This window comes from Lissotriton helveticus, chromosome 7 (assembly GCF_964261635.1).
Source record: "Lissotriton helveticus chromosome 7, aLisHel1.1, whole genome shotgun sequence".
Lineage (NCBI taxonomy): Eukaryota > Metazoa > Chordata > Amphibia > Caudata > Salamandridae > Lissotriton > Lissotriton helveticus.
Window position 1 is genome coordinate 498614571 of NC_136068.1, and position 26519 is coordinate 498641089.

A 26519-nucleotide genomic window follows, 5' to 3' on the forward strand; every position below is an offset into this window, starting at 1 on the left:
TCTGATAACATATGTGCTCACCCCGGTATTCCACAAACCAATGGCTGAATATTGACGTGCCCTGTTGTGCCGGATTTGTGCAACCTTAGTGCCAAACGTCCCAATCCAAAGGGTATTGCTATATTTATTTGAGGCTGAGTAAGTCTCTACTCAGGCTTACCTGATAACGATTAATAAGCGACCTTTATGCCTAAATAAATTAAATTAGACCAAGAGTTATCTTTCTAGATACTATCTCTTTTTTCTTTTCCAAGCCTCTCATTGTACATATATCAAAGGTAAAACAACATACCTTCTAGCTGGTTATATTTCCGGCCCAGCCTAACGTGGCGTGGGCAAACTTCTTTGTAGGGTTATGTTCGTATTCACATGATATTGCTAAAATTAAAATAAATCAGTATTTACCTAATTTAGTATCCATAAACCATCTCATTCCCCAAGAGTTGCATATATATCTTGCCAAGAGCTTATCTCATATTCGGTAGCTCTGAATAATCCCTGTGGGCCGGTGATCCTTAGTGGTGATCCCGGGATGTTTATATATTTTTCAATGATATCCTACCTCCAAATTATTGCGGAGAGAAGATGACTTTCCACTGTTTCAAAAAGAGATCGATATTAGCTATACAACGTTATCTAATTCCCATGTATCTAAACTCACAACTATGGCCATTCTGTCTGTGGCGCTTACCTCCAGATATTAAGGAGTCCGAAGGCGGCTTACTCGTTTCCTCTCACCGAGCGTTCCGCTATTTATTTATTTATTTTTTTTCAAGCCGGCGTCTGTGACCCGGAAGCCCGGCATATAAACACCGGCTTCTCAATCCGGGTTGAGACAGAGGTCTGGTGATCTATGGACACTTCTCGTCCGCCATCTTAGAGTGGTGCGAGTATATTACCGGCGCAATGTATTTCTCTCTGATGCTTGAATCAGTGCTCATAACCCTATCTTTGAACGCGTTTCCCGCTTAGACTCGTATTCTGGTCTACGCATGGAATTTTAGTGATCATAATTCTATTTTTTAAAACGGGTGTTATGCAAAGACATAAATTCCGGTCTGTGCATATATTCATCACATTTAGGTGAAAATATACTGACGCCATCTTGAAGAGGTGTGAATACATTGCCGGCGCAATGTATTTCTCTGTGCTGATTCAATAAGTGCTCATAATTATATCTTAGAGCGCGTGTCCCGCATAGACTCATATTTTGGTCTACCCATAAGATATTAGTGCTCGCAATTCTGTCTTTTAACGGGTGTTATGCATAGACATAAATTTTGGTCTGTGCATATATTAATAAAATTTAAGTGAAACTATCGTGACGCAAAAGAACTGTGAGGTTATTTGCTTATTATTATGATTATCCACAATGCTTGTTGCTCATATAGTCATAATAACAGCTTATGTTCATATTGTCTTAAACGTATGCAAACAACAATATTCATTAAGTCCGTGGACCTCAAAACATTAGTGATTTATGATCCATACAATATTATACATAGATCGAAAATATAGGTCCATAAGCACAACCGATCAAATTAAGGGTTACAATTAGATGTTATGATCCATATGTACTTTCAACATTAAGTGATATGATGATGCCTATAACTGTTTGATGAGCCAGTCACTATCCTTCATACAATGTGCATCATCAGACATCTTTTATATATACATGTTCATCATAACGTTCTGCTTAATCCCCCAAATAGTAATGTAATTCCTGGTCTGAATTCATCCCATGCTCCACCGCCCACATAGTCAGTATCCATGAAGCTTCTCTGCGTCTCAACGCCAATTCTCTGTTGCCCCCTCTTGGATCATTTTTCACCTGATCTATTGCACAGAAACTGATTGTTTTGTGTTTACCCTGTTTTGGACATTGGTTCACATGTGTGGCCGTATTGTATCGCGTGTCTTGGTGCTTGATGGCTCTTATATGTTCAAACATCCTTTCTTTTAACATTCTCTTCGTGCTACCTATATAGAAGCTGCCACAAACACATCTGATCATATACACTACAAAACAACTATTGCAGTTAAGGAGTTGTTTGATCCTGAACTCCCTTCCCATGTAGTTACGAAATGTCTTGGTCTTATTCATTGCCATTGGACATATTTTGCAAGACCAAGACATTTCGTAACTACATGGGAAGGGAGTTCAGGATCAAACAACTCCTTAACTGCAATAGTTGTTTTGTAGTGTATATGATCAGATGTTTTGTGGCAGCTTCTATATAGGTAGCACGAAGAGAATGTTAAAAGAAAGGATGTTTGAACATATAAGAGCCATCAAGCACCAAGACACGCGATACAATACGGCCACACATGTGAACCAATGTCCAAAACAGGGTAAACACAAAACAATCAGTTTCTGTGCAATAGATCAGGTGAAAAATGATCCAAGAGGGGGCAACAGAGAATTGGCGTTGAGACGCAGAGAAGCTTCATGGATACTGACTATGCGGGCGGTGGAGCATGGGATGAATTCAGACCAGGAATTACATTACTATTTGGGGGATTAAGCAGAACGTTATGATGAACATGTATATATAAAAGATGTCTGATGATGCACATTGTATGAAGGATAGTGACTGGCTCATCAAACAGTTATAGGCATCATCATATCACTTAATGTTGAAAGTACATATTGATCATAACATCTAATTGTAACCCTTAATTTGATCGGTTGTGCTTATGGACCTATATTTTCGATCTATGTATAATATTGTATGGATCATAAATCACTAATGTATTGAGGTCCACGGACTTAATGAATATTGTTGTTTGCATACGTTTAAGACAATATGAACATAAGCTGTTATTATGACTATATGAGCAACAAGCATTGTGGATAATCATAATAATAAGCAAATAACCTCACAGTTCTTTTGCGTCACGATAGTTTCACTTAAATTTTATTAATATATGCACAGACCAAAATTTATGTCTATGCATAACACCCGTTAAAAGACAGAATTGCGAGCACTAATATCTTATGGGTAGACCAAAATATGAGTCTATGCGGGACACGCGCTCTAAGATATAATTATGAGCACTTATTGAATCAGCACAGAGAAATACATTGCGCCGGCAATGTATTCACACCTCTTCAAGATGGCGTCAGTATATTTTCACCTAAATGTGATGAATATATGCACAGACCGGAATTTATGTCTTTGCATAACACCCGTTTTAAAAAATAGAATTATGATCACTAACATTCCATGCGTAGACCAGAATACGAGTCTAAGCGGGAAACGCGTTCAAAGATAGGGTTATGAGCACTGATTCAAGCATCAGAGAGAAATACATTGCGCCGGTAATATACTCGCACCACTCTAAGATGGCGGACGAGAAGTGTCCATAGATCACCAGACCTCTGTCTCAACCCGGATTGAGAAGCCGGTGTTTATATGCCGGGCTTCCGGGTCACAGACGCCGGCTTGAAAAAAAAAAAAAAAAATAGCGGAACGCTCGGTGAGAGGAAACGAGTAAGCCGCCTTCGGACTCCTTAATATCTGGAGGTAAGCGCCACAGACAGAATGGCCATAGTTGTGAGTTTAGATACATGGGAATTAGATAACGTTGTATAGCTAATATCGATCTCTTTTTGAAACAGTGGAAAGTCATCTTCTCTCCGCAATAATTTGGAGGAAGGATATCATTGAAAAATATATAAACATCCCGGGATCACCACTAAGGATCACCGGCCCACAGGGATTATTCAGAGCTACCGAATATGAGATAAGCTCTTGGCAAGATATATATGCAACTCTTGGGGAATGAGATGGTTTATGGATACTAAATTAGGTAAATACTGATTTATTTTAATTTTAGCAATATCATGTGAATACGAACATAACCCTACAAAGAAGTTTGCCCACGCCACGTTAGGCTGGGCCGGAAATATAACCAGCTAGAAGGTATGTTGTTTTACCTTTGATATATGTACAATGAGAGGCTTGGAAAAGAAAAAAGAGATAGTATCTAGAAAGATAACTCTTGGTCTAATTTAATTTATTTAGGCATAAAGGTCGCTTATTAATCGTTATCAGGTAAGCCTGAGTAGAGACTTACTCAGCCTCAAATAAATATAGCAATACCCTTTGGATTGGGACGTTTGGCACTAAGGTTGCACAAATCCGGCACAACAGGGCACGTCAATATTCACCCATTGGTTTGTGGAATACCGGGGTGAGCACATATGTTATCAGAGTAATCATATCTGCACGAGATATTTTATAATCACCATCACGAACTGTGAGGTAGTCCGCTGTTATACTAGACATTAAAATGATAGATTGATCTACATATGGGAGTGGCACATCCAATCCCACCTCCTGTACCCCTCCATATGCATGTATGGACATCATATGATGTTACCCAAAAGAAAATTGGTAACTACACAGTATTGATTTGCGTGTAAATAGCATGACTTAAATGTAAACTGTTTACATACGAGATAGTGTATCTCGCAACTCCAATATATTTTCATGTTGTATTTTTTCCCAGCCCTGAGGAAGTCGTGGGTATCCGCCCAGGCGACGAAACACGTGTTGGCTGGACTGAGGGAAAGACTTTGAAATTAAATGAATTCTATTTTTTGGTCACATTGTGCCTTTATGTTGAATTTAGAGATAACTATATAAGCTTGCTTAATATTTTCTGTTGGTGTGATAGGTTTGTTCTTGAAATTCTGAACATTTGATATCAAACTTCTCAGCACATTAAACCCACACTGATGCCAGTGTGGATTTAAAATAAAATGCACTACAGAGGGCATCCTAGAAATGCCCCCTGAAACCTAACTTACAATCCACGTCTTGTCTGAGAGGCTGCCTAGGCTGCCACACAGCAGACATGTTGCTGGACCCCTGGGTGGAGAGCCCCCGCTCTCCTGGGCCTGCAACAATGCACATCCTGGGGAGGTGCTAGGTCTCCTCCCCAGGATGGGCAGGGGGAAGTTTCAAAGGCATACCGCCTTTGTGAAATGAAATGAATTCATACTTGTATAGCGCACTTATTCCCTGAGGTGTCTTGGCGCTGAACGCATACAGCTGTTGAATCCTTCCTCGGTTTTCCCTGTGAAATGCCCACTCCTGGGCACCCCCAATGTGAAGCCAGGCATCCCAGCGCTGTTGGGGTCGTTGTGGAGATTAAGCAAGCTATTGCCCAGAGTTGCAGAGTGGGACCCATGATTAGAATAGGCACCGAGGCGAGAATTATCAGGTCCGAGGAAATTGAGCCCTGGTCCCGGGCCAGACCTCTGCATCAGGGTCTGCTGCTCTAACCATTGAGCCACACTTCTCCACTGAGCTTCTCCAGGCCACTTGCTGTACTCAGCAACTGGCCCCCACCAGTTCTGACTCCCACTTTGGAGGAAAGACTGGTGAGAAACCCTACGTGAGGAAAGGGGGTGTGCCAGCCTGTGCCAACTCCCCCCCTCAGGTGGGAGAGGCGAGGTGAAGCACAACTCCGGGCTCCGGCCATCTTGAGGATGGGGAGACCTGCCCAATGAGAGATAAGCTCCTGCTCCCCTCCCACAGGAGAAGAGCAGGATAGGGGGTGTACTCACCCCAGGACAGGAACTTATTGGTCCCTGCCCTTCTCCTACCTGTAACGCCCCTAAATTTAGTATTTAGGGCACCCTGAACCTTCCTTCCTCAGATCCCGATTTTGAAACAAGAAATAAGACCAAGAAGACGAAGACTTGCCGTGCAGCTGCTAACAAGAGGATGACACCAACTGACTTGGCCCCAGCCCTACTGGCCTGTTGATCCTTGAACCTGCTCCTGCTAAATCCCGGCGTCTCCTGCGGACAGAAACCTCGAGAACCCCGGAGGACCTTCCTGCCTTGACCCTCTTAGAGACTGGGTCTCCCATGAGCAATGGTTCTGCTCAAACAGCAATACCCCTGGTGCCAGCCAGGAACCGCGAACCCAGCTCACTCTGCACCCGCCGAGCCCGGCTTGTGCCCGAGTGGACAAAGACCCTGAGGACGTCCCACCGGCAATTCTGACCAGGAATCCAGTGCCCAAGGACCCCCCTCGAAAACCCCAAACGCCTGCAGCCTCAGAACCAGGGACCCCTCCAACCGCGACCAGCAGAAGGTAAGATTTTCCAACGTCAAAAGACACCCCTGCACCCGGCGCCGTCCAGCCCCCTGTGCCCAACTCCGGGGTGCCTACCTATCCTCCAAGATCCCAACTTACCCCTCGAAGTGTTGGTCGCTCCTGTAGATCCTCCGTCCCCGAGCCTGCATCCTTTTTCCGCTTTCCAAGATCTCCATTGAATAACATTGAGCGCCCGACGGCTCAAAAGCACCCTGCACCCAGCCGCCCGAGTGCCCCTGGCAATGCAACCTTTGTCCTCATCTACTTACCCATTTGCCCTGAGCAAGTTACCAGGAGTCCAGCTCCCACAGCTGTGTGGCCTGCTTGCCAGCAGTCACCAACCGAAGGCCCCCTGCCTCTTATTGGATAACATTGGGCCTAACTACCTCTGCCCCTGTGCCGCTGAGGGTGTACAAACTGTACCTACCTGACCCTAGGAGACCCCTGAGTCTATGCCCAGGACCTTAACTCTGCCAGTCGAGTACTTACCTAAAAGCCGATAAGTCACTTTTCTTCCATAGGCTAACATTGACTGGTTTCACTTGGAAATTCTTCTAAGTGTGGAGTTTTGGAACTTTTAAATATTCACCTAAAATCAGCCGAACAAATTCCGATTTACTCACCTGTTATCAGGAGATAACCCAGTGCTGCATCTTTTAGCCCAGTACTGACCCTGAAAAGTAATTTTAACCTTACTTACCAGTAACTTGAATTTCCTTCCATAGGAACCCATTGTCTAGTTTTCATCAGAACAGTTTCTAAGAGTCGATTATCAGAAACCACACATATTCCTAAAAAATGTGCCTGTCTGACTTAAACGCATTCTTTCAACTGTTTACAGGAGATGCACCAGTGCTGGATCCAGGACCCATCACTGAGTAAGAAAAAGTAATCAGAACACTACTTACCTGCAAGGTGAATTTCCTCCCATGGGATAACATTGGTGATTCTATGCGAAAAAGTTTTTAAGTGTCAACTTTTAAAATACAATAATATTCCTTAAAAATCACTACTGTAACCAAAACACTTTTACTTAACTGTTTATAGCACATGTCCCAAGACTGAATCTAGGATCCAGTCCTGTGGTTAGAAAAGTAATCTACATAGTAATTAATTGCAATTAGAAATTCTCATTGAGCTCGAAGTTGCATTGTGTTTGAAATTGTGTTGCCTACTGCAACAAACTTTAACTATTGTATTTAAAAAGTCTATTGCCTATTTGAAAAGTATTTAACTACAGTAACTCATTCTGAGAAAGTATATTTTTATACCTTGTTGATTCTAAAATAAAAACAACTATATATTTTGATGACAGCAGCAAGGCTTCAAGATGACAGCAGTAAGGTTTCAAGATATGCCGAAAGTGAGGATTACAGCAGCAAGGCTTCAAGATATGCCGAAAGTGAGGCGGAGACAGGAGAACATGGCGGCTGCAAACTGAGTAGCCGCTGTACCTGAGATTTCCATCTGTTCCCCATCGCGTGTTTGACCGCCTAATGGAGGGCCATGCTCGGTAAAGTAATCGGGAAACCTACCTACTGCTGATGTTTCCCTGTACGTTACTGGGTTTTCTCTCTCCTCTTTTTCCCCGTATACACTGCGGAGCGCGGCGCGCACGGCAGTGAGGCTGCGAGGCTGCGTGAGACTGCTAGGCGGCGGAGGCTGCAGAGGCTGTGCGGCCCACGGGACAGTCCGTGAGACCCAGTCCGGGGCTTGGAGGTTTTTCTTTGTGTTTTGGCATTTGGGAAGACATTCTCTTTTGAGGCAGAGTGGTGGAGATGACGGCCGCGTGTGGCGGCTGTAATAAAGGCTAAGGCACCTGTGGGCTGGTTTCCTTCTGCGCGAGCTTGTTGGGGCTCAGCCTCGACCTCCAGCTCTTATCTAACTTTCTCCCTCGTTTTTTTTTCTTCTTTTAGTCAGACAGGCCCCCCTAACCCGGATGTGCATTGGAGTGGACGGAGAGTGTGGGGAAGAGGGTGACAAGGACAGGTCCCCCAGCTTCCTCAGCTTTGCTTGTGTGGACACCAGGACTTGTTCTTCTTTCTCCACGTTCTGCTCCACGCGCTGGGGGACTGCAGCACTGGAGTTGAGGAGGAGCCGCAGACTGGCAGCCCGCGGTCTCCTTGGGGGGGCATTAACGGAGCAGCAGTAGAAGCCAACCTGGAGAGGTCCAAGGAGGCAAAGATTTTGGAGGTACAAAGTTCGGGTGAAGCGGCGTCGGGCGGTGAAGACTCAAGTTCAGTTTATCCAGGACACCCAGTTCTACGAAGGCTTGCAGGTTAAAGGGGTTGGAATAGTCGGGGGGTTTGTCCCTGCTCCTGCTCCTACTTCTGTCCCTTCTCCCATTTCTCCTTCGAAAGATAGTAAGATTCACAGGAGGGATAGGAAGTACAGGTCTAAGCCCGTAAAAAAAAGCAGCTGACCAGGTGCAGTTGAGCAAACCAAGGGGGGGCTTAGATACCAGACCAGATACCATATTAGATACCAGCAGTCTTACCCCCGGGGACATGGAGACTGGTTGTGAGTTCAGAGGTGCATACTCCGGCTCTAGCTCTGGCTCAGGACCCGGCCCCGGCCCCGGCTCCGGCCTCGGCCCTGGTTCGCTTCTACTACAGAGGCTCATTCATTCGCTTCTTAAGAACCACTCATGGCCTCATTGGCAGTGGACATAAAGAAGGGTTTTGGGGTTTCAGCTTCCAATCAAGGGGAGATCAGAAGCTTCTGTGAGTCATTAGATAAAAAAGTGGATCTTCTGAATGTAAGGACAGAAACGCTGGAATCTGAAGTAGGATCACTGACTGGTCAGCTGAATGTCATGAAGGGGGACTTTGCAGCCTTAAAGAAAGAGGAGGAAGCATTGAGAGACAGGCTGGAAACTGTAGAGAACATCTCCCGCAGGAATAACTTACGGGTATTGAACGTCCCAGAGGGCAGCGAAGGGAGTGATCTAAAAGCTTTTATGATAAACCTCTTAAAAGAATCACTGGATTTAGAGATCACTGCTGAGGAGCTGGGCGGGGATATCCAAAGAATTCATCGGGACCCCTTTAGACGTAACCCGATCCATCCCAAGTCAAGGAAAATCCTTATTAATTTCCATACCTATTCAGTAAAAGAGAAGATTTTGAATCTTTCTCTCAAACTTAAATCGCTGAGGGGTAAGGATTTTCCTTTCCAGATCCGTTCAGATCTGGCTAGAGCCACTTTAGATCAACAATGGGAAATGAGGAGGAAGTTGGATGAATTAAAAAAAATGGGAGCAGTTGTCCAACTCAAATTTCCCACCTCCCTGAGGATTAGGTTTAAAAATAAAATATACAATGTAAGATCGGTACAGGAGGCTGAGGACCTATTTGTAAACTTACAGTCGTCTTAATGCATACATTAACCGTCGGTGATATTAGTTTTAGATTAATTTCCAGATTTGTGAGGATTTACATTTATAAATAAGTGTAGGTAATTGCTGGTCTAGGAAAGGGTTGGGGGAGGATAGGTAGGTTTTCCTCAGAAAACGGGGGAAGAAAGGGGGAGGGTGATGAGATAAGTGAGACCAGGTTAGTTTTGATCAGGTCTTCCTCTTCCCAACCTTCCTCTTACCTACTTTTGGTTCGACTTTTCATCCCTCCCTCTTTTTAGAGAATGATAGGTTTATAATTATAGTTGTATTTAAGGGTTAGGGAATTAAGAGTCACATTATGGATAGGTGTGGAGAGGCGGGTTGCCTAGGTGGAGGTTTTATGTCTTGCACTCCAGGGTGGGCTTATTTCTTTAGGTTGGGGTTCTGGGTGGAAATCTCAGGTTGCACTATCTGGACTATTTTGTCCGGATGACTGGGGGTATGGTTCTCCATGGTTTGGGGGGGTACAGGGGGAGGGAGGGGCGAGGAGGGAGGGTTAAAATTCTTAATAAAATCCTCAATTCTGCTATTTCAGATTTGTCCAGAATTGGAATTAAAATAAATGGTATAGGTAAGGTGAGGAGGTTGTTAATAATTAACATTCTACAGTTGGTTAGGGTAGAGAAGGGGGAGCCACCATGACCTCTCTGCAGATTCTTTCCTGGAACGTCAATGGCCTGCGCACGAGGCCAAGGAGAGATAAGATCTTACAATACTTACGAGACTTAACGACGCAGGTCATTGTCCTCCAGGAAACTCATCTGGAGTAGGAGATGACTGCCCTGTTAAAGCTCCATTCTTGGGTGGGCTCCCATGTTAGCACAAACCAAACAGCAAATATCCGAGGGGTATCAATTATTTTTAAGAAGTCAGCTAGGGCCCATGTTTTCTCCCATTTGAAAGATCAAAATGGTAGGTGGGTGGTTGTTAAAACCTTAATTATGGATACCCTTCTAATTTTAACCGGATATTACAGCCCTAACCAAGATGACCCCTCTGGTTTAACACCTTGACCGCGGCGCCGATTCCGCCCCTGTGCTGGACATTCCAGAACAGGGCGCGGTCGTGACGGAACCGTTCCGTCATCAGCACAGCTCAGCCGTGACTGATGACGGAACGGTTCCGTCACCAGCATCGAAGGGGTTAAAGACCATATTTTCACATTAACTGGATTTTCCAGAACCAATGGTCCTTGCAGGTGACTTTAATATAGTTTTGGATCCTGTATTGGATAAATCCCCATCTAACAGGGCAGTGGCCCTGTCTAAATCCCGAGGTTATCTGTTGAGGGCTATGAAGCAGTACATCTTAGTGGATATCTGGATAGATCTGGGCAGCAGCAGGGGGTGTCGTATCGGAATTTTAAATATAGACACCAGTCATGTATCGGCTTTGTGTTGATAAGCTACTCACTAAGAAGCTTGGTTAAGAACGTAGCATATTTGGCACCCCACCTCTCGGATCATTCTGGTGTTCTCTTGACTCTCAAAAGCCTAGCGCCTGGTCCAAATAGGACTTGGTCTTTCAATCGTGCTATACTCAGGGAGAAGGAAGAAGAACTTTATCTTTCACAAGAAGTGTCTTGGTTTTCAGAGGTGAATGAGGGCACTGCCCAAATCCCTTCAGTCTGGGATTCTTTGAAAGCCTTCTTACGGGGACAAATTACTAACAGGTCCTGTTATAAGAACAGAATATATAAGGAGGAGATCTCAGATATTGAGCATAGGTTAAAGGACGCAGAGGTAGTTCTGTCTGCTCCAATGTCTCCCGAAATCCTACAGGAGAAGCGGGATAAGATCAGGGATTTGAAATCCCAGCTTGAAAGCATTCTAAACACCAGGCTTCTCCGAAGATGGGAAGTCAGTAAGATCTCACACTTCGAATATGGGGAAGGAGCTGGCAAGCTCCTTGCTTGGAAGAGTAAATCTGGCCGAGCAAGGAGCTATATCCGAGTGATCAGAGATGAAAGGGGTACTTCCGCAACGGATGAGGAAATCCTTGATGCTTTTCGTTCCTTTTTCCAGAATATCTACCTTGAGGATGGCAAAGTTGATAGCCAGAGTGCCCAGAGGTGGCTTGAGAGCATGTCACTTCTCCATCGTAGCCCTGAGCAATAAAGATATCTGGATTGGGAGATTTCCTGTCTGGAAGTAAGGGAGGAAATTGTAAAAACTAAGAGGGGTAAGGTCGCAGGGCCAGACGGCTTACCTTCCGAGACATATAAGGTAATAGGGGATCAGTTTATTCCTACTATGACCAAACTCTTCAATCAGATCTTGCAAGAAGGCCTGATCCCGCTAGATTCTTGGAATGAGGCCATTATAGTATTAATACTGAAACCAGGGAAGGTGGAATCTAACTGTGGGTCTTATAGACCCATATCTTTATTAAATGTTGATTATAAAATCTTTACATCTATTATGGCAGCACGCTGGGTACAGTGGTGGGGGATGTCCTGCATCTTGATCAGAAGGGCTTTGTGAAGGACCGCCAGTTATCACACCTAACTTACGACCTTATCGGGGCAATAGACCTGGCATCTACATACGCCCTTCCATTGACAGCGATGACTCTAGAGGCAACCAAGGCCTTCGGCAGGGTAAATTGGTTATACCTGTCGGAGCCCTTGAAAAAATTCAATCTTGGCGAGAAGTTTTGTCGCATTGTACAATCTATTTACAGGAGCCCTTCAGCTAGGTTGTTGGTAAACGGTGGTCTTACGGCACCCTTTGATATATCTAGGGCACTAGACAGGGCTGCCCACTCTCCCCTCTCCTTTTCGATCTGTACATCGAACCTTTTGCCCAACGACGAAGGGAGGATATTAATATTCAGTCTTTCAGATATGGAGAGTGGGAGAGGAAGGTAGACCTGCATTGCAATGATGTTTTAATCTTCACGGCCGACCTGGATAGGTCCTTCCCAGCTGTCATCAGTCAAGCTCAAAATTTCGGTTTAGTCTCAGGGTATGAAATCAAGGGAAGTTATTTAATTGCAATTTATTATTAATTGGCTGTTAATTAATATTAATTAATTATGGTGATTGTGTAATTTATTTTAGGTGAGGGTTGTGGGGTTTATAGGAGTAAAGGGTGGAAAATAATTTTGATTAATTAATTTGTTGATAATTTGTAATAATTAAGTTATTGGAAATTAATTATGGAAATTGTGTAATTAATTTTAGGTGCGGGTTGTGTGGTTTATAGGGGTAAAGGGTGAGACATCATTTATGTTTACTTAATAATTAGGTGATCATTTATATTAATTGATTGTAAATTAATAATGGAAATTGTGTAATTAATTTTAGGTGAGGGTTGTGGGGTTTATAGGGGTAAAGGGTGGGAAGTAATTTATTTGTAATTGATTAATTCGTTGTTAATTAACATTAATTCATTGAAAATTAAATATGTAAATTGTGTAATTAATTTTAGGTGTGGGTTGTGGGGTTTATAGGGGTAAAGGGTGGGAAGTAAGTTATGTTTAATCAATTATTAATTAGTTGATCATTATTGTTAAATAATTTATATTTAATTAGGGTATTTGTTTATATTTTTTAGTGTGTAGGTTTTACTTTTATAGGGGTAAAGGGTGGGAAGTAAATTAATTTTACTTACTTTATAATTGGTTGTTAAATACAATTCATTTTTTTGAAGAAAATATGTTTTTTTATTTTGTAATACATTTTTTGCAGTTTAATTTTAGCATTGCGTTGTGGGGATTATATGGGTAAAGTGTGGGAAGTTAATTTGTATCAGTTTTTGTTTTTTAATTAATCTTTCTTTAATTGGTAATTAATTATGTTAATTATTGAAGTACATTTTTTTTATTTTGGTGTGGTTTGTGAATTGTGTGGTGTTAAAGGGTAGGAAATAAAAAAAGTAAATTCATGTAATAATTAATGTTTTTGTTTCTAAATAATTTGTAACTAAAATAAAAAAAAATGTAATTATTTTTTATTCTATTTAATATACTTGTAGATATTTGTTAAGTGTATTTAACATTCTAATATGCTTTTAAAATCTTTTTATTAAATGTTTGTTTTTTAATTTAAAAAAAAAAATTATTTTGTTTTTTAAATATTTTTGTTGTTAATATTTTGTTTGTTTTTAATTTTGAACTGACTGTAGAGGGAATAGTAATTTTTATCCCTCCGCAATACAACACTATCCTCACTCCTGCACTTATTGGAGTGGGAATAGTACAATTTATTGTGTCACTATCCAACAATTTCTCTACTGTTGCACTGACTGGAGTGGGAATATTAATTTTTACACCTCTGCTATCCAACACTTTCCCTACTGTTGCACTCACTGGAGTGGGAATAGTAATTTTTACCCCTCCGCTATCCAACACTTTCCCTACTGTTGCACTCACTGGAGTGGGAAATTTAAGTTTAAGGATGTTTAAATAGTGTGTTATAATTTATAATAAAATGTTTTTTATTAGATTTTATGTTATTGGTGTGTATATATATATATATATATATATATATATTTTTTATATATATATATATATATATGTGTGTAAATTTATATATCATTTTGAAAAGATAAAATACATTTTAATTAATAGTTGAATTGTTTTAAAGTAAATATATATATATTAATCGTTATGTATGTGTAACTTTTTTAATTACGTTTGCTATATTTGTCAAAATGTGTATTAAATCTACTTCATGTGTTATTATTAATTGTATTATTTAACATAGTGAATATTTATTATTTCATTCATATATATATATATATATATATATATATATATAAAAAGAAAAGCTCCAAATATCCCAACAGATACCCAGCCGGGTTTGTTTAGGACAAAAAAGCACTCCCAAGCACGACAGCTGCTTAAGCAGGGGTAGGTTTATTTCGCTAGACGCGTTTCTGGAGATAACACTCCCTTCGTCAGTATTACATGAAAGCACCCGCTAACAAGAGTGACTCGTTTTTCCTTGGTGTGAAAGGGAGCTTGCATATATATATATATATATATATATATATATATATAAAAATATATGACGTCTGGCGTCTACAATTTGAACATTGATGTATCCCTGATGGTTCCTGCTGGCAGGCTGCCTTCCAAATAAACGTGGGTTCTATACATACCTTTGTGTGGCTCTATTTTCAAATGGGTTCCTGTGCGGTTGGATTTATAAGCGGCCCTTGCCCAGTCGCGAAAACGAGCCCACCGCTGTTTGCGGGTCAATGGCGGCACCACGGTAATGCTGCCACTTGTTGAACGAAGGGAAACTGGTGCCCGTGCAGGGGGGAAGCCAGTTCCAAACTCACGGTTGACAGCACAGAAAGCGGGGCAGGTCCCGCCTTGGACATTTGCATTTTAGAAGGCTGTGATTAAAAAATGGTGTAAGGCGCGCCCCCTGGGGAGGATTGGAAAAACACTACATCACCCACATGGCCGTGCAAGAGGCCACGCCTAATGGGCAGGTGATGTAATTATTATGTGTTTTACATTTGCGCCTTCAGTCATCTTTGCCAAAACACGCCACTGAAGAAAGGAGGTTTCCTGAAACGTGTCTGGCGTCTGCAATTTGAACATTGCTGTTTCCCTGATGGTTTCCTGCTGGCAGGCTGCCTTCCAAAAAAAGTGGGCTCTATACTTACCTTCGTGTGGCTCTATTTTCAAATGGGTTCCTGTGTGGTCCGATATATATATATATATATATATATATTGTACAACTAAATTTTTTTAAAATATTTTTGACAACTATGGGGTCCATTAGGATGGCGGGCCATCCCCGTGCAAAACGGGACCGCCCGCCATAGGAGCGGCGGTCCCGCCTTGGCCATTAGGACGCGCCCGACACACTGGCGGGCGCATCCTGTATTTTTACCATTGCGGCGGGCGGTGCTGAAAGCGCCGCCCGCCGCAATGGTAAAAATGCACTTTGTGCCTTTCAAAGCACAACATGAGAGGCACCGCGCGGTGCCTGCCATGTTGCACTTTGAAATGCGGGGGTACCATAGGTACCCCCCATGTGCACCCCCTACCCCCCGGAGTCCCAGGGGGCCCGCAACGGGCCCCCACAGGGAGTCTCCGCATGCCTTTCCGTGGCGGTGTTTGCGTCCGCCGCGGTCCCCCCGCCATGGTAATATGGCAGGGGGAAAATGGGTGGCGCCGGGCATGAATGTCGGGCAGATCGCCATCGCCACCATGACGGAGGCGATCCGCCCGACATCGTAATGGGCCCCTATATTTTGTCCAGCGTTATTTTATCAGTGAACCAGTTCCTTCTCTCACACTCTGACACTACTTTTTGCAGCAACTGTTACCTCATCCAAAACATCATTGCTGCACCTCTTCTATCTCAGTATAGAAGGCTACTAAGCTAAGCCTCCCAGTAGTTCCCCTTTCCCTCTTCCATTACTAATTCTAACTACAACGTCTTCACTCACTGCACCTACCTTCCAGACCATGTATTCACAGATAGTGCATTCTTCACTTTTTGTATTCCATACCCAACACCAACACAAACCTCCTTCACCTGTTGCACTGCCATCCTTTCCTTTATTTTACTATCACAGCCTCTCCCTCGCTTCCTTGAGCCAAAGGCAATGCTATTCCCTCATAGATTTACTAACAGGTTGCACAATGACTCATGCCTCACACCCAAACCTAATCTCACCCCTGAGTCTCAGCTCTTGACTTTGAAGCACACCTATACAACCTTCCTCATCTCTACCTTACAGTCTGCACACCATTCCCCCATTATTCTTTCCTATAAAAACTCTCATGAACAATCCATTGACAAGAAGCTGTGGCGCCTTTATGACCAAAACAGCAAACCCAAACCTGTTCTCCATTAGGGTAAACACCCTGACACATGATGCACACCCATCCTTTACGCACAAAACCTTCCAGTATACAACATTTTTATTTTAGAAACGCACTATCATGAAATCTGAAGGGTGTGGCCATTCTCTACAAGTAATCCATAAGACCCACATGTCACCGAGAACTTGGTAACACAATGAGATGTCAGATGTTTGCTATCACACACTTCATTATGCTCCTTCATCATACGGTTAAGGCAACATCTCTCACTGATCACCCTATTAGTAAAGCCAAATCCTAGGGATATGGATGAGGACTTTTACTCCACGAGTGCAAGATGTATCCCAGGAGATTAACAATGAAAGGTCACAAATCTATAAAATACTTAAAACATGGCAGTTCTTTCCACCAGTGTTAACATCAATACATGTCAAACTAACCACAATATTCCACAACCCAAATGAGATTACGGTCTATGGTGGAAACATTGGAACAACTTAGGGAAAGTCATCTCAGGTTTCAAAAAACCTCTAAAGTGCCTCAGTAATGGTATGGTGTACACTGTACAAATGACCAACAATCAACGCTCCAGAAAGCCATCAAGTTCAACAAGTGTGCACAGAAGGGCGAGTGCCCTACCCACCCTCTTTCTTGCCACTTCATACTGCCTACTCAGCTTCTCATTCACAGCAACGAGTATGGAGCATTTCTCTGAACCTCACCAACCAGTCCTTGAGTTCTAGGAGAGAGACACCGTATCCACACGCTATACCAACTACTAACAAACTCAGTGGAGGTCCTCAGAACAAGCAAAGGTTTCAAGGGCAAATTTATTCTCCTGGCACTTCTCTCAACCCCACTACTCCTGCACTTCAGCGTCACGTTTGCGTAAACAACCTGGAATCACCTCACCAACTCTTCCCATGTAGGCAGCCTCTGACTGGCAAGGCGGGCAATCAGCCATCTGCCGATGGGCCTCTGGTTGAGGCCTGCTGGTGGGCCAGTTAGTTTCATGGTCTGCTAAGGACTCTACCCCTGGTGCAAAACGTGAAGAGATGTTGTTAAAACATATACTGAGCCTGACCCCATGCACATGAAGTAAGGCCAATGGGCTAATTTCATAGGCAGAATGCAATGGGCTGCGCCATCTGTCACAGCACAAGGTGTGCATGCACTTTGACTCCCTCTAGTGTGTGAGAGGATGGGAAGCCATTAGCACTTGCTTTGCAGGAGACTGCAGCAGGGGAGAGGACTTGGGGGTGTTGGGGTTTGGTGAGGGTCAACGACGAAGCTCCTCAGTTTATTTTTGTCCCCGCCACTCAACAGGAAGAAATAAATCAGTCTCTGCTCTTCTCCTTTTGTGGTTCTGAAAGATTCTGAACTCGTGTAATAATTCTGGACTCGAGAATTAAACTTCATCATAGCATGATGAATTTAGTATCAAAAGACCGAGAATGACGAGTACACCATGTACAAGCATTTTCAGCATATTCGAGTGACGATTTCACCTCGAAATCGTCATTATCATTCTGAACCCCCGGCTTCCATTTTATGTATGGCAGCCATTTTGTGAGTTGCCCTTTACATAGGCTTATAATCCAGCTGAATTCGATCCCAGAAGGACACGTACACCTTAATCAACTTTCCTATGACCTGTGCAAGTTGGAACCATTCCCCAGGCCGGACCTGTTAGGTCAGTTCCCCTCCCAGTGGCCGAACAAGATAGCATCAAGGCTCAACAAGCCATAAAACCTTTTCATCGCACACACACCTGCCGTATCTTGCTCACATCTGTCTCTGCTCTTTTTGCTTTATGATGGGGAGGTGCTCGTTTTTATTGGGGTCCACCGATATCTGATGAAATGTTGGGCCTTGCCGGGTGATTTGTTGTGGGCTGGACAAAGTGAAATAAGGACATGTCATCATGACTCTGCTTTCCCTTTGTATTTAAAATATGTCAATGGTATACTGTAAATTCGAAGAATGTTTGCCTGAAGCTGAATATTTCGTATAAAAAGAGAAGCCTGGTTTTGTGAAGTGGAACAGTCTCCTGAGAACATACTTCCTGTGTGTTGTACTTCTAGGACGCTTGTTACCTTGGTTGCAGCCAATAAAATCGATCCTTGACTTCACCTAGAAGACTCTGAGTTTCTGTGGTCTGAATCAGGAAGAACCCGAGGTCTCTGGGTGTACCCTGGCACCGCTGGGTTGCCGGTTCAGTACCGGTTCTGAAAAACCCAGTACCTCACTTTGTTGGCCAAATATCAACTACTGCAGTCACCAGGGACAGGTTGGGGCCTTAGTTGACTTTGAAACTGGGAAACCAGGTTAAAGTCCTAGCTTCAGATTAACATCCTGTGATTCTGGTCAAATCACTTAATCTACATGAACGTAAAAAATGAATATGATCCCCTGAAATGTTATCTGATTCTCTCCAAAGAACACCAATGCTTCTGCGCCTTGTTCGTCCTATATAAAACTGCATGTAATTAAAGTAACACCGTTTTTTTTTTGTTTTTTGCATTTGCTCACTAGCATCATTCCCTTTCTCAGAACGTACATGTGATGCTAGCAGCAAGCAAAACAAAAAAACAGATGCGCCTTTCACCAGTCTCTGAGCATTGGAGGGCCTCTCTTAAGTACTGCAAAATATAAAATAAATATAAGAAAAGACCAGGGTGAGTGCATGAAGGCAGTCTAGATTTACGACATGCCATGTTTCCCAGCAAACATTAATCAAAACGTCCACAGCAAACGTATGGATAAAAATGCAATTAAAAGTGAGTTCCTAGTATTTTTGATAATTCTGTGCTTCTAAAGTATACTTTTTCCATTACAAGAGAGAAACTTGAACGGCGGACTGTAGTTTCCGCACCTCATGCTAGTTTCATATGCTGTAAGGGTCCTGGGCAACAAGTCCCAGCACCAGCCGTCAAGTAATGCCTCTGAGTTTCACATCCTAAATGTAGCAAGAGGTAGGTATGCGCCAGGCAATTAAGTCCAAGATATCAGTATAATATTTCGAAAGTCTTTATTTCAGGTCAATTTACCCACACGATAAAAGAGCATTGAACTCAGCCAAAGTGTTTCGTTCTCACATGGAGAACTTCATCAGAGCTGAAAGTGACATGAAAATACACATAGATAATGCGAGTTTTGTAAGAGTGGAAGAGATTATCCACATAAGACGCTCCAGGAAAATGCACTGGTCGCAGAGCGGGAATTCCCAGGTCCAGGTTTTGAGCAAAGCTCTTGAATAAAGCAAGGTAAGTGTAATGAAGAAAATGTCCACAGTAGGTGCTCCAGGTAATTGCACTGGACGCAGAACGGGAATTCCCAGGGTCAAATCTGGCCTGTACACGAAGATCTTTCCGGTGCCGACTACTCGTCTTGGTGTCACTGACCACTTTTTCCATTGGAATGTTGATTTCCTACTTAACTACTGGCCCTGTAAATGTTAAAAAACGTTTATTTCCGCAAATGTTTCTTATCATTTAGCTCCATGATCCTAACTGAGGGGCATATTAACAAGGAACAGGGAAAATTAACGCTAAGGGCGCTTAGCGTTAATTTATTTAACGCCCGCTATCGCTGGATAATATCGCCTGGTTATCGTGTTATTAACAACGCTAACCACCTAGGTGGTAAAAAATCCAGCGATAGCAGCATTTTGGGAGGTTATCGTTGGTAATGCAGCGATAAAACTACAAGGATAGGGATATCCTTTTAGATAGCCCATGGTGGACTTAGCCATGTAATCCACCTCCCATTGGATTACATGGCTAAGTCTGAAAATTAGCAGACGTAAAAAGGCATGGTTGGCGCTGCTTTTTTTGTCTCCAACAGGGTTAGCGTGAAGCTTGATATTAGGAGAAATGTCGCTTAGTGACATTTCTCCTATTATTTTGCTCTGGAACACCCACTTTGCATCTCAGAAATGCAAAGGGAAGCGTAGTGAAAAAGGGTGCTAACATGCGATTTGGCATGTTAGCACCCTGTTGTTGATATAGAGATATTTTTTATCTCCGCTTCTTTGGCTGCTAAAGCCAAACAAGCATTTGCAATGCAATAGGTCTCGCATTAGGAAAGTTTGAGCCATTGGTATTGTGAATTAAATTTTTTTTATTTATGTGTTGGTTGTGATAATAGCTATAGTAATAGCTAAAGTAATAGCTTTGTCATTTACAATGCCAATAGTTTTAACTTTCCCAAATGTGACACCTATAGCATTTGTAATGCAATATGTGTTGTATTTTCACGAAAATCCAAGAACAGAAGTGAAATATTAAAAAAAAATTGTGACATTTATAAGACAGACGTCCTTGTTGTTCAAGTACTTTACGCTGGTGTTTGGATTCCTGTAAATCCCCAGTGTTGCAGGGTGCTTAAGAATTTTGTGATCACAGTGGTACTGTATTCCGGGCTGGGGGGAGGGGAGGAGAGAGAGAGAGAGGGAAGGGAGGGGAGGAGAGAGAGAGCGAGAGAGAGAGAGGGGAGAGAGGGAAGGGAGGGGAGGAGAGAGAGAGAGACACGGGAGGAGAGAGAGAGAGGGAAGGAGAGAGAGAGAGAGAGAGACAGGGGAGAAGAGAGAGAGAAAAGGTGGGGAAGAGAGAGAGAGAGAGAGAGAGGGGAGGAGAGAGAGAGAGAGAGAAAAGGTGGGGAAGAGAGAGAGAGAGAGAGAGAGAGAGAGAGAGAGAGAGAGAGGAGAGAGAGAGAGAGAGAGAGAGAGAGAGAGAGAGAGAGAGAGAGAGAGAGAGAGAGAGAGAGAGAGAGAGAGAGAGAGAGAGAGAGAGAGAGAGCTTGGGCTATAGGATGCGGCAGCGTTGGGTATAAAAAATAAAAATAAAAAAAGAGGCCAAATTATGCGGTAACAAAATGTATAAAAATCACAAAAGTTGTATAAAACAATTATCAGTTATTGTATGGAAAGGCGAGGTGGTATGGCGCGACTTGAAAGCCGTAAACCTATTGGAAACCAATAAAGAAGAGGTTAATTGGGGCTAGACGGGCCCACGGTGCTACCAGGGACGTACCAATATGCTGGCTTTGCTGTAAAGGTCCTTGGTAGGTCTGCGCGGGCCATTGGTGTAAACTGTTAGCCCATTTTAAAGACGATGAAAGAAAGTAATGTACCGAGTTCACAGACTGTTCATGCGTGTGAGGGGGAAGGAGAACCTATGAAATGAAAGTTAGAATGGGCGCAGGAGAGTCATGCTTGAAAAAAAACATGGACCTAGTGATCATGCCCCGTTTCAGGCGTTGTGCAGGTTAGTCGGCCCTTGATGTTCTCAGAACCATCATCTTGAGATTGTTTAACCAAGTACATAGAAAATGGAATCCAAATATATGAGCATACATAACGCATTCTGCTATTGGCATAGAAGTAACAATTCTCCAAGATCAAAGAACCGATATGAATACTTCAACAGTATCACACTCCTCCAAAATTCCGGTATAATTTTATTCCCATCGACCCCTCCACATAAATAAATAAACCACACAATTGACATATGTCCAAATGCCGCACTCTCCATACAGGTCACAAGAGGAAGCTGGAGATAAAACGATTTGGTTTAGATTTATCATTTTAAAAGTTAGGTAGCTTTTTATGAGGATTTTGAAGCGTACTATTAAGACAATCGACTTTGGGTGTCATCTGAGTGAATTTGCAACAAGGAGATACAAAACCAAGTGTTGCCATGGCATGCTGCGCTCAACTGCACTGTATAATGTACACAAGTATCAAAAATTGTAAGATTACCTGTAGGTTTCAACTGCCAGCACACCACAACTCCAAGCCTGGAATGCAAGATCTTCATACACAAACAAATCTGAAGCTCAAATTTCATACTGAACAACAACTCCCCTAACCACATGGATGAGCCAAGATCATTTAAATGAACATTACAGGCAAAAAATGAGTCATAAATGCAGTCACAGTACTGCCGGCAAAAGAGGAGAGAGTCACCATCACTCTTCTCAAGACCTCTTCCCTCTGTACAACCACTCAGTGGATTACATGTCCTCAGATAAAACTTCAGAGCACTGCATCTTTATCATCAGGGTTGTCCAACGCACAAGAAGAGTGAACAACTAAAAGGTTTTTGGAGTAACCACTATGTAAATGACTAAACTTTTAGATTTATTGCACACAAATGTATCTCAGATGGATATCCTGAAAATCATTTCTTGATCCCTCATAAAAGTTGAGTACAACTACTGTAGATCCAAATCCCTTGACATGATCTGCTGTAACTGTTAATCCTAGCATAGACAGAGAATGTTACCAAACACACCCCTAAACGTGATTTTATACACTGGATTTATTTTGGGGGGGGGCAAGGGGGGGTGTAGATACCAGACATATGCCTTGACCCATGTCACACTGGGATAAACAAACCTCCTGAATTGTTGAGGTGTGGTGCATATGTAAACTGGTTATACTTTAGCTCCATTGCAGTTCCGCAAACTGTGTGTTTGCATGCAGTTATTTGCAGAAGGGCAACTTGACAGGTGGCAACGGTAGACTTCAAAGTGGCAAGTGTTTGAATGAAAATATTTAAAGTGTGCACCAAGGTAATATAAACAGCTGGGGAAAAAAACTAAGGAAAGAACCAGACCCTTGTGATGATACACTTGTATGTCACAGACTGTTTCCCAAAGCCATAAAAGTCTACTAGATCAAGAGCCAATAATCATGGGAAAACTTCATGGCTGTCTGGAAGGAAGGCGGTTATGGGGCAATAGGTTTTATTAAGTACAATAAAAAGCGGTTGAACGTATTTACAATTTCCTCCTCCTGACCACCGATTCCCCATGCAAAAATACGTAAGCAGATGATAATCAATGGCTGTCACTGGAAGCTTAACCAATCACTAGCAAACTATAAAAAAAAAAAAAATTCAAAAAGACAGCAGAAATACACCATTCCAAAAAGCACTCCGGACTGTCAAAATAAAACGGTGGCTGCCACCTCAGTTGAAACGGCAGTTTATGTATTACATTGAAAATGCAGTTTCAGATTCAAGAAAGGGAGCACAGAGGATGCCTCAAGGGACCATGTTTTATGTGTGACATGCTTAACTAATCTAGCAGACCCCAGTTTACTGATCAGGTGTTTCACAATAAAGCTCCTAATATTTGATCCTTTTAACACACACTAAGCGGCACAGCAGAAGGATTCAGCAAGCATTAATGTTACTGGCATAGTGAACAGTCCACAATTAAAACAGCCTCATGGAGCTGCCAGCGAACATCCACTCGATCCCAAGTTTGCCACTGCAGACATGTCCGATTTGTCCGGAATATGAATTCCCAAGCCCAACTACAAGACAGGGTAGTATAAATTGTCTGGTGCGAGAGTGGATGTTGGAGTACAAGCTAAAAAATGCATAAATACATGAAGAAATAAATACCGCCTTCGGGTAAAGTCCGCGCTATATAAAAATGCATAAATACATGAATAAATAAATACCGCCTTCGGGTAAAGTCCGCGCTATATAAAAATGCATGAATACATAAATAAATAAATACCGCCTTCGGGTAAAGTCTGCGCTATATAAAAATGCATAATTAAATAAATAAATACATACATACCGCAAAACATCCTCGTTACTCTGCCGGCCTGCGACCAGGAAGTCAGGCAGGCCGGCGCGACACCCGGAAACAGGAAGTAGGAGGGCGGGAGCCTACCCCGCCTCCCACGGAAGAGCCACGATTGGAGCCGTGTTGGGAGCACCGGAGCAGGCAGGAGCCTACCCTGCGCCCCGGTGCCGAAGGAGGGAAGAAGAGTCCTGCTGCCGGGCCTTGCAGCTGAGGAGAGGAAGCCGGTGAGTGCGTTGCTGAGCTGCGGGCGGGCGGGGAGCATGTACGCGCGCGTGCGGGGGGGGGGGGGGCGGCATGTGTGTGTGTGTGTGTGTGTGGGTGTGTGTGTGTGGGTGTGTGTGTGTGTGTGTGTGTGTGTGTGTGTGTGCGTGTGTGTATGTGTCTTGGAGTGCGTGTGTGTGACTGTGGGGGAGGGGGTGTGTGTGTGTGAGCGAGTGTCTGTCTGCGATGTGTACGGCGCGGGACGCGACGTGCGCGTTCGCGCACACGAATCCAGCTACAAAAGCGCGCACACCCTACGGTCCGTCCTTCCCCCCAGAGTGATCGCTATTGGTCTCCAGCTGGATGCATCCTTACGGATGCATTTCCAGCGAGACCCAAAAACGGAGATAAAGCCCTTGTTAATATGCCCCTAAGTAAGCAGTGTATTGCGAAAGGTTGCGCTCCGAGAATGTGGGAGATTTTTGGGGGGTTGCCAGTGCCTAATTGTGGCCCCAATCCAACCCTGCATTTAGGAACAATTTGATCAACCCGACAAGCAACCCAGAACTGCAAGAATGAGACAGGCAAAGAACTATAGGGCCACAGGAGGAGAAGTGCACATCACAAACACAAATACTGACACCATTACACTGCCGGGACTCGTAGTGTCACCTTTAACTTTGTAAATAATATTTAAAATTCGGAAAAATATTCATAGTTGGAAGTGTTACTTTTAAACGATGAAAAGGTATGGATCTCGCTGACGCGTCATGGCTAGTTTTGTTTTGTTTGGCTTTTCTGTCTCCGAAAGTGGCCAACGCGCGCATATGTACACAAGACTATAAAAGGCCCTCACAACGAAGGATCGGTAACCACCCCCATGAGCTCCATCTTGAGTATGATGCATGAGAGATATTTTAGCCACAATGCCCCCACCCTCCGAAATGATCACAATCACTGCTCTTCTCGAAAGAATACAAAATAAGGGGCATATTATCAAGCCCCTTATCGCCGCGTTATCGGCACTTTTCTGCCGATAACGCAGCGATATCTGCATCGCCCTTTTATCAAGGCAGCATTAAATCAATTAACGTGGCTTAAAGCCACGTTAATTGACTTAACGCTGCCTTGGTAATAGGGCCCCTTTCACGATAAACTCATCGTGAAAGGGGGCGTGCAGTGGGTGTTGCGGTGGGCGTTCCACCGCAACAGCCATTCACTTTGACGCTGCCACCTATTATCAAGAAAGGCGATAATAGGTGGCAGCGCCGAATTTAAGAACAGGAAAGACCTGTTCTTAAAGTGGCGAAACGAGGAGAAATGCTTCATTTCTCCTCGTTTTTGCTTTTTCCATGTGTGCTGTATTGTGCAGCACACATGGAAAAAAGCAAAATGCCAAGGTTTCTTTATGTACAGGAAGGTGTCCCTTCCTGTACATAAACAAACCTCTTTTTAAAAATGCCAATTTGTAACTTACATGTGTGCTGCATGAAGCAGCACACATGTAAGTTACAAAATGGCATTTAAGGTTAGTTTATGTGCAGGGAGGAGCACCTTCCTGTACATAAACAAACCTTCCCTGCCTGCGCTGGCGATAAGTTGTAAAACCTACAGCCATCGCAGGGGGAAATGCTAGGCTGCACCATATCCTTGGTAATATGGTGCAGCCTAGCGTTTCCGAAGTGGCGAAGAGAGGGGTTCAGCCAAGGCGGCTAACACCCCTCTTCGTCACTTTGTTGCTAATATGCCCCTAAATTCTCATAAATCCCCGTTGTCTTGGGTACTTATGAGAACTCTAGTTATCATAAAGGTATGGATCCCAGTGCGGTTTCCGCACCTGACCTGTAAGTCACCGCGGTGGTTAAATCTCTTTCTGGAGAAAAACCTGGGTGCATAACAGACGACGTAATTTCTTATGCCAGTGATTCTACGAACAAAGCCGATAAACACACGAATGAGCCGTGCAAGAACTTGGAACTGAGACGTATCGATAAGGCACAGGCGTCGATTATGCGGAAGTGCTAGTTGTAAATTTAAAAAAAATGGAGACTTTCAATACGAAAAACAAAATACCTGCCACCCGAAATCCATCGTCTGCGTTCACCGTAACACAGGCGTAAAATAAATATATCTTCTCTTCTTTGAAAAGTACGTTTTCCGACAGACCGCTCCCTTGTCTGCCTTAACGCCCGTAAACATGTAGAGCATGCGAAAAAGAAACCGAAACGTACTTATCAGGTCTCTCCGCCCTCCATGCCCCATGACCACTTGCTCTCTCAGCTTTGCTAAATTCATTTTAACTATTTTCGGGCAAGTTTCCCACCATTCGGTAAAACAAGAAAAATGGATCTTGACGTAAAACGTATACATAAAATTACAGTGGCTCTGATTTTAACCTTAAGAAAACT

The 26519-nt window shown here is 43.2% G+C and overlaps 1 protein-coding gene across 1 annotated transcript in view; it reads right to left on the reverse strand.

The window, feature by feature from the left end:
• Positions 1 to 26271, reverse strand: part of LOC144768676 (butyrophilin subfamily 2 member A2-like) — a 341821-nt gene extending 315550 nt beyond the window's left edge. The window contains exon 1 of the mRNA XM_078652503.1: positions 26185 to 26271. The gene's annotated coding sequence lies outside the window, so the exon portion shown is untranslated. The remainder of the gene's footprint in view (positions 1 to 26184) is intronic.
• Positions 26272 to 26519: the final 248 nt, after the last annotated feature.